The sequence below is a fragment of the Oryx dammah genome, unplaced genomic scaffold (assembly GCF_014754425.2).
Source record: "Oryx dammah isolate SB20612 unplaced genomic scaffold, SCBI_Odam_1.1 HiC_scaffold_17, whole genome shotgun sequence".
Lineage (NCBI taxonomy): Eukaryota > Metazoa > Chordata > Mammalia > Artiodactyla > Bovidae > Oryx > Oryx dammah.
This window is the reverse complement of record NW_024070201.1, coordinates 33650320-33659997: the sequence shown is the minus strand read 5'-3', so window position 1 is coordinate 33659997 and position 9678 is coordinate 33650320. Positions and strand designations below refer to the sequence as shown.

The following is a 9678-nucleotide window of genomic DNA, read 5'->3' as shown; positions in this document are numbered from 1 at the left end:
TTTTAAAGTATATTAAAAGTGAGCAAAAAATACTCTGTATTAATATATAAATACAAGTGGGTCTTAAGCTCAAATAATTATACACATTTTTTCACCTTTTGTTCAGGGGCAGACTTTGTGGTATTTGAATTACTCAGTTTTGGAAGCCCATTTTAGGGAAAACACTACAAAATTACAAACATTAAATTAGTTACAATATGAAATATTTATTTAGCATGGGAAAAAAGAAATCACAGCAAATCACCAATTTAAAGTAGCCAACTAATACCTTAAAGTGAAATCCAGAAAAATACCTGTTTTTATTAATAAGCAGCCTGACACACTTCTACAATCTTTTTTTCTTGTTTTAATAGACTTTATTTTTCAAGCAGTTTTAGGTTCACAGCAGTATTAAGCAGAAGGTACAGAGATTTCCCATAGAATCCTTACCCCCATTCATAGATAGCCTCCACCATTATTGACATTCTCCACCAAAAACAATAAACAACATTTGATACAATTGTTGAACCTACATTGGAGTATCATTATCACCCAGAGTCGATAATTTACATTAGGGCTTACTCTTGGTGTTGTACATCCTATGAATCTGGCAAATTTGGTGGTACTGGTGGTAAAGAATCCACCTGCCAATGCAGGAAATGGTAAGAGACAGGCATTCAATCCCTGGATTGAAAAGATCCCCTGGAGGAGGGCATGGTAACCCACTCCAGGATTCTTGCCTGGAGAATCCCATGGACAGAGGAGCCTGAGGGGCTGCAGTCCATAGGGTTGCAAAGAGTTGGACATGACTGAAGCGACTTAGCATGCATGCAAGCCCACTGGGGCATCTTTATCATCCAGAATCCATAGTTTTCATTAGGGCTTACTCTTGGGGTTGTACATTCTATGACTCTGGCAAATTTGCAATGGCAAGTATTTACCATTATAGTATCATACAGAGCAGTTAGTTTCACTGTGCTAAAAATCCTCTGTGCTCTGAGTATTTGCAATCCTTTTTCAATATAGTTTTTGCTATGGTTTCTTTGATCACCTTTTTATATGACAATGGCCTTGAAAGGTCATTTTCTATGACAAAAAAATTGGTACTTTTGTCTTTAGCATAGTTGTTTAAATATTTAAAAATTATTATTGGTAGTTTAGGAAATTATTATTGGTAGTTGAAAGCTCCTTTCAGCTTCACAGCTTGTTATTGATAATATTCTGTAAAGTTTTGACCACTTGTACTTTTCTTTCATTTTCACAGTGTCAAACTTCCCTATGCTGGGGAGTATTTTCTACTCAGCAGAATTGTTTAAACAAAAAAATAATTATTCACTGTTTTGAAGGGTTAGATTTGTCTATAGGACCCTTTGGGACTACTGTGTTCTTTGGAGGAAGATTTGATCTTTTACAATAATTGTAGAATAATCAAAGTTTTTATTTCTTCTTGAGTCAGTTTTTGTAAATTGTGTTTTTCTAAAAATTTGATGATTTTTTATCAAGTTTTAAGCTTTACTGCCGAAGTTTTTCATGGTGTTCTTAATATCCTTTCCAGGATTTGGAGTACAGAGTTGTGGACAGATCATTGTTCCATATAATGGTCCATATATGGTTTATATAGCATGGTCTGTGTTCTGGACGTAAAACTGGCATGCCCTCCATGTGGAGGGCCGACTATACTGTGTTGTTTTATATGAAGCACTTAGTATTTGCGGATTTTGGTTTCTGCAGGGGTCCTGAAACCCATCCCCAGAAGTTATCAATGGATAACTGTAGTTTTACTCTGAATTATTACTGTTGTTTATTAGTACATTATTTCCTTTTTAAAAACAATGATGTTTAATGATCATCCCATAGTATTAAATCATGTCCAATCCTTCTGTGACTCCATGGACTGTAGCCCACCAGGCTCCTCTGTCCATGGGATTTCCCAGGCAAGAATACTGGAGTGGGGTGCCATTTCCTTCTCCAGGAGATCAAACCTGAGTCTCTTGCATTGGTAGGCACCTGGGAAGCCCTAGAGTAAGTATTAAATACCAAAGACAAATTGACTTCACAAGCATTTATTAATTGTTTTTTGTGCTCCTTATATACTATCAAGTACTGCAGATACAGAAAGCAGTAACTTAGCTCTGCACCATCCCTGCTCCCTTGGGGCTCACAGCCTATCCTGCACAGAGTGAGAGGCAGCTCAGTACAGCTTAGTACTGGCCAGAGGCTTGCCAGCAGGTCTGCAGTGATTGGGGTCTTCGCTGCTCCGGCCCCATTCATTGGCAAACTGGTCGGCCCTCGAGTCCTCTCACCCATAGCCACTGTCTCCATACTTAGACAAGCCTGTGACTCTCTTAGCATTCTCTCTGGCATCGCTGGAATGGAGAAGCATGGGGAGGAGATTAATCCAGGGCTGATGAGCCACAGCTGTACCCTCCCCATCTCTCCTCTTTCCAAGGAATCAATGACTGTGAGAGGAGCCAAGGAAAGAGGGGCTAAAACTCTGAGACAGCACACCTCAGCCCAACTTAACCCTGTGCTGGGTGAATAGCTTTCATAGGAAGAGGGTTGAGAACCACTGGTTCCACCAGCCCCATTCTGCTCTTCAGCCACTCAGACCCCACACTGGGCACAGAACAGGAGGGTGGGTAAGAGGAGGAGGGCCCACAGCCCTAAGGAAAGTTCTCCAGGGCTTGGCCCCTTCATATTCTCCAAGGCAGCCAAGCTCTGCTCACCCATCCCTGCATCGCCAGCGTCCCTGGTACCTGATCAATTTAGCAGCCCAGGTGCTCCCTGGTCCTCTTTAGGCAGCATCATAGTTCCCTGGGAGCGGAAGTATTTGTCTGAATCTTTGTAGTTGGCTTCTCTCATGTCAGTAAGAAATGGCCAGTATTCAGGTTCGATCCCCTGCAGATGGAAACGGCACCCCACTCCAGTATTCTTGCCTGGGAAATCCCATGGACAGAGGAGCCTGGCAGGCTACAGTCCATGGAGTCGCAGAAGGATTAGACATGATGTAATACTATGGGGATGATCAATAAACATGATTGTTTTTAAAAAGGAGATAATGTACCAATAATACTGGCCATTAATAATAATTAATCACCAGTATTCTTGCCTGGAGAATTCCATGAACAGGGAAGCCTGGCAGGCTACAGTCCATGGGGCCACAAAGAGTCAGACACGACTGAGTGATTAAAACTACTACTACTCTCTCACGTCAAGTAGGCCTTCCATATGTCTTTAGCCGCTGGAAAGGAAAAGAAAATGATGAGATGAATGTGATCATATCTTGGCAAAATAGAGAAATGATACATTTTCTTCCCACTGCGTCCAAATTTCAGCCTTTGAGTAAGCCCTTGGAAATTATTATATTGGCTTGAAATAAATATTCCTTTACTTTTCACTTCTCTGATTTAAACTTGTGAGAATCACACTTGGTGCAAGTTTTATTCTGTTTGATTCCATTTTAAGCCTGTTGGTACTTTGTTTCTGGTGGGGTGTGATGTGTGCAAGAAGAAGTCAGATGCTCTTTAAAGGACATTTGTTTGTACAATGAACCTCTACCTGGAAAAATACAGGAAAGGCTCTGACCAAACTTGAGAACAAAGGCAATACTAAGGGAGGCTGCAGATACAGGATAGTTCTAACAGAGTAAAGGGGAAAATATTCATCCCTGTACACTCAGTGAGGACAACTTGGTTCTGCATACATCTGAGTTCAGTTCAGTCACTGAATTGTGTCCGATTCTTTGCGACCCCATGGACTGTAGCATGCCAGGCTTCCTGTCGGTCACCAACTCCCAGAGCTTACTTAAACTCATGTCCATAGAGTCAGTGATGCCATCCCACTGTCTCATCCTCTGTCATCCCCTTCTCCTCCTGTCTTCAATCTTTCCCAGCATTGGGGTCTTTTCCAATGAGTCAGTTCTTCACATCAGGTGGCCAAAGTATTGGAGTTTCAGCTTCAGCATCAGTCCTTCCAATGAATATTCAGGACTGATTTCCTTTAGGATGGACTGGTTGGATCTCCTTGCAGTCCAAGGGACACTCAAGAGTCTTCTCCAACACCACAGTTCAAAAGCATCAATTCTTTGGTGCTCAGCTTTCTTTATAGTCCAACTCTCACATCCATACATGACTATTGGAAAAACCATAGCTTTGATTAGACAGACCTTTGTTGGTAAAGTAATGTCTCTGCTTTTTATCATGCTGTCTAGGTTGGTCATAGCTTTTCTTCCAAGGAACAAGCGTCTTTTAATTTTGTGGCTGCAGTCACCATCTGCACTGATTTTGGAGCCCCCCAAATAAAGTCTCTCACTGTTTCCATTGTTTCCCCATCTATTTGCCATGAAGTGATGGGACCGGATGCCATGATCTTAGTTTTCTGAATACTGAGTTTTAAGCCAACTTTTTCACTGTCCTCTTTCACTTTCATCAAGAGGCTCTTTAGTTCTTCTTCGATTTCTGCCATAAGGGTGGTATCGCTACATATCTGAGGTTATTGACATTTCTCCCAGCAATCTTGATTCCAGCTTTTGCTTCATTCAGCCCAGCATTTCACATGATATACTCTGCATATAAGATAAATTACCAGGGTGACAATATACAGCCTTAATGTACTCCTTTCCCGATTTGGAACCAGTCTGTTGTTCCATGTCCAGTTCTAATTGTGGCTTCTTGACTTGTATACACATTTCTCAAGAGGCAGGTCAAGTGGTCTGGTATTCCTATCTCTTGAAGAATTTTCCAGTTTGTTGTGAGCCACACAGTCAAAGGCTTTGGCATAGTCAATAAAGAAGTAGATGTTTGTCTGGAAATCTCTTGTTTTATCTATGATCCAACAGATGTTGGCAATTTGATCTCTGGTTCCTCTACTTTTCCTAAAACCAGTTTGAACATCTGGAAGTTCATGGTTCATGTACTGTTGAAGCCTGGCTTGGAGAATTTTGAGCATTACTTTGCTAGCATGTGAGATGAGTGCAATTGTGCATTTGTGTGTTTGAACATTCTTTGGCATTGCCTTTCTTTGGGATTAGAATGAAAACTGATCTTTTCCAGTCCTGTGGCCACTGCTGAGTTTTCCAAACTTGCTGGCATATTGAGTGCAGCACTTTCACAGCATCATCTTTTAGGATTTGAAAGAGCTCAACTGGAATTCCATCACCTCCACTAGCTTTGTTCGTAGTGATGCTTCCTAACACCCACTTGACTTCACATTCCAGGATGTCTGGCTCTAGGTGAGTGCTCACACCATCATGGCTATCTGGGTCATGAAGATCTTTTTTGTATACTTCTTCTGTGTATTCTCGCTATCTTTTCTTAGTATCTTCTGCTTCTGTTAGGTCCATACCCTTTCTGTCCTTTATTGTGCCAGTCTTTGCATGAAATGTTCTCTTGGTACCTAATTTTCTTGAAGAGACCTCTAGTCTTTCCCATTCTATTGTTTTCCTCTATTTCTTTGCATTGATCACTGAGGAAGGCTTTCTTATCTCTCCTTGCTATTCTTTGGAACTCTGCATTCAAATGGGTATATCTTTCCTTTCCTCCTTACCTTTTGCTTCTCTTCTTTTCAGTTATTTGTAACCCCTCCTGAGACAATTATTTTGCCTTTTTGCATTTCTTTTTCTTGGGGATGATCTTGATCACTGCCTCCTGTACAATGTCATGAACCTCCATCCATAGTTCTTCAGGCATGCTGTCTATCAGATCTAATCCCTTGAATCTATTTGTCACTTCCACTGTATAATCGTAAGGGTTTTGATTTAGGTCATACCTGAATGGTCTAGAAGTTTTCCCTACTTTCTTCCATTTAAGTCAGAGTGGTCTGGGCATATTTGGCACCTGGGAAAATTCAATTAGCAGGTGATAAAAGTGAGTTCCCTAAGAGATTTGAAGAAACAGGGTAATTAGATGCAGTAAAAGGGCAACTGGTCCACCAGTTCTAAAGTTCTGTGTCCTCTCCAGTAAAATGGAGGAGTGTTGCCTCCCTGGGGATGTTTATGCAGAAGAATTGAGGGAAATACAGGTTTAGTTTATAGAACATTGTAGGTGCTCAGTACACTATCACTCTCTGGTCCTTAGGAAGAGTATGATTAAAAAAAAGAAAAAGAATGAACTAAGATGAGGAGCAGAGAGTTATGGACAGAAGGGATCTGGTCAACTAAAATTAAATGGCCACATCTTTTTTCTAAAAAAAAAAAAAACAAAAAACTGCTTATCAGGAAAACAAGAAAAATCTAACATAGAATTATAATCATGGTTTATATAGTGACTCTATGAGATAACCTATCTCCTTTTCATATATTTGTTATGTTTGACATTTGGAAAGATAGTATTGTTGAGAGTTATGACATCTCTATTATTCACACTGATTTAAATAGCTCCTTGGAATCCAGAATTCTCATAAAAATATTTCCAAAATGCTTGACATACGTATCTTGTCACCTAAGAACAGGAAAACCAGAGGTAACTGTGCATACTTCAGTGTGTATAAAAATTAACTGGGGTGCTTAATAAAGGCCAAATTTCCAGTCTCAGCCCCAGGGGTTGTGTTCAGGGGAGGAGTTGTGTGTGGACCCAGGCATTTACACAGAGCACCACAGACCACAGGTGATTCTCACGCAAGTGATCCTAGAACAACCCTTGGTAGAACATTGACCTCAGAGATGAAAAGAAATTTTTAGCTGGGTCTGTGAGAATTTCGATAAAATTAACAGCAAACTTTTAAAACAGTTAAGTCAAAAACTATCACAGAAGAAAAACACAAAAAATAATTTTGTGAAATAAACAAATTTTGGCCACTTCACTCTGACTAGTGAGGTCTACATATCTTGCTATAGGATTCTCGCCAGGTCTCAGCCTCAGTAGAACCATTGTCAAGGTAATCCATGGTTCCATTTTTGTGGGGAGGAGAACTCTAGAGAGTTTCCTTTCAAAGGCACCACATCCCCACCATCTGTCATCTGCTCAGATAAAGGGCAGGACCTGTATTCACAAACCCCTTACTCTCCCACATGAACTCTTGTCTAGGAGGCAGTAGAAGTGCCAGCGTTAACAGCAAGGTCTGGGAGCTCACCATTCAGGGTTAAACCCTGCTCTGTTGAAGGACTTTGTTACCTGTCCTAATCTCTTGTTGCCTCTGGTTCTCTGTTAAGGGCTAATAGTAGCTACAATTCAGGGCTAAAAGATTAAAACCTGAGGATGAAAACGAGTTCATTTATACATACAAAGCTTTTAGAACAGTGCCTAGAGGAGGCTCAGTTATTTTAGTTGCAAGTATTAAGTGGGTGGAGAGTGTGAACACTCCCCAACCATTGGATGCATGTATCTCGTGGCTACCAGACTCGGAAGTGAGCTGTCCCCTGGTTGCCCACGAGGGGACAGCAGAGCCATACTTGTATTTAAGGAACACCTGATGGGGCTTCCCTGACAGCCAGTTGGTAAAGAATTCAGTCTGCAGTGCAGGAGACCAGGGTTATATTCCTGGGTCGGGAAGATACCTTGGAGAAGAGATAGGATACCCACTCCAGTATTCTTGTGCTTCCCTCGTGGCTCAGCTGGTTAAGAATCCGCTTGCAATGTGGGAGACCTGGTTTGGTCCCTGGGTTGGGAAGATCCCCTGGAGAAGGGAAAGTCTACCCACTCCAGTATTCTGGCCTAGAGAATTCCATGGATTGTATAGTCCATGGGGTCGTAAAGAATCAGACATGGCTGATAGACTTCCCTGATAGCTCAGTTGGTAAAGAATCCTCCTGCAATGCAGGAGACCCTGGTTCGACTCCCGGGTCAGAAATGTCCACTGGAGAAGGGATAGGCTACCCACTTCAGTATTCTTGGACTTACCTTTTGGCTCAGCTGGTAAAGAATCCGCCTGCAATGAGGGAGACCTGGGTTACATCCATCACCTGGAGAAGGGAAAGGCTACCCACTCCAGTATTCTGGCCTGGAGAATTTCATGGACTGTATAGTCCACGGGGTCACAAAGAGTTGGACACAATTGAGCGACTTTCACTTTCATTTTCACCCCTGAACCCAGATCTCTTCCTCACTCCTGTTGAAAGTTGGGGCCCAAACTTCATGTGACATCAGGTTTGGGGATCCCCAAAGATGAGTGCAAAGCTGGTCAGAAAAGCCTGACAAAGTGCTACCACAAAAAGCAAGCTCCTTTTCTGCCTGTTTGTGGCCTTTGCCCTGTGGGGATGTGGCCTCTGCTCAGGTGAATCCTGGGGGAAGCAGACACAGCCTCCCCTGGCCCATCCTTTGGTCCTCATTTTGACTCGCTTCCTTGAAGAATGTTCCCCATCTCTGATTGCTGATGCCCAGGATCAGGAAGCAGAAAATGATGCCCATGGAGAGCTTCATCCTGCTGCAGAGAGATAAGCAGACTCAACCAAGGATGAGAGGTCTTGAGGAGGGAGTTCTAATGTTGATACAACCTTACTTTCCAAAAATAAATGCCACTGAATTTTATCTCAATAGATAGATGATAAATTGTATTACAGAGGATCCAGTTCTCATTTTCTTGTGAATCATTGGAATCCCAATGATTTCCTCTATGAAGGATTGCAACGGGCTTTTAGCATAAACCACTTTCCAGTCCAGTCATCCTCTGTCAGCCCGGAAACCCAACTGCACTGCAAGTTACCCAAAGGCATGAGGAGTCTGGGCACCATGCCTCTGCAGTGATGAGACAAGGTGAGCAATGCTCTGGTGTTTGTGGACCACCTGCTCACCCCATCTCTGCCTTCACACAGAAGAAGCATATGAGGGAAGCCCTACCCCCTGAAGCACTCACACCTGGTGAATTCTAACTATCAGAATAGTAGACTCAGGAAGGCAGCAGAGAGCTGGGGCTGCAGCACAAGAATACTGGTGAAGAGAGAAAGTCTTCAAGGAGGAAAAGTGTTGGAAAGTTCTAGCACTTCACCTTTGGCTGTGTCTTCCTGCTGAGGTTCCTGGTGAAGCTGAGCTGCCTGTGCTGGCTGCCTGGGAGATGGCACTGGTGCTTTATATACTGAAACTCAGCTAGAGGAACAAATCAGAAGATGGGTTTGAAGCAAAAAAGAAAAAAGACGAGAAATTTTGGGAAATCCCTTTTGACCAGAACACAGCATTCAAAACAGCAGTATTATTCTTCACTTACATCTAATTTCCCTAAATTGTGCAATCTTGCAGCTTTCAAGAGAGTAGAAACTTAGGCTTTTTCTGTCTGTTTCCAGTCTCACTCCTGGTGGGGACAAGGTGTTTTTCCCCCACACAATAATGTACTGACATTTTCTGTGAAGGGTAATCAATATTAGAAAAAGAGAGTTGATTGCCTAAAGAATGTGAGGATATAGGGTGAATGGAACAGCAGAATAGGTCCATTGCAAAGGACAGCTCAGGATGAAGCTGGGACCCTAGGGTACAGCAGTAGGAAGGAAGGAAATAGAAACCAAGGAAAATCAAACTTCCAGCACCCACATAGGGTGGACTTAGCACTGGGAAAGGGAATTCTCCACTCGAGGGTATCTATGAACAGATACTGTTGGCGATCAGAAAGACAGGCTATGTGGAGAGATCACTGTAACCCCAGGAATGTTGAACTATAGTGTAGAAATTTGCCATAATGTTGTGTAGTAATGACACATCGTAAAAATGATCAGGAATGGACCCACTGGCTGTTAAATGGCCAGAACAGAAGATTTGAGAAGGATGCAGAGAAAGC

General features: G+C 42.2%; 1 pseudogene; it reads right to left on the bottom strand.

Moving 5' to 3' along the window:
* Nucleotides 1–2170: 2170 nt before the first annotated feature.
* LOC120876108 lies at nt 2171–8333 on the bottom strand (annotated as a pseudogene).
* Nucleotides 8334–9678: the final 1345 nt, after the last annotated feature.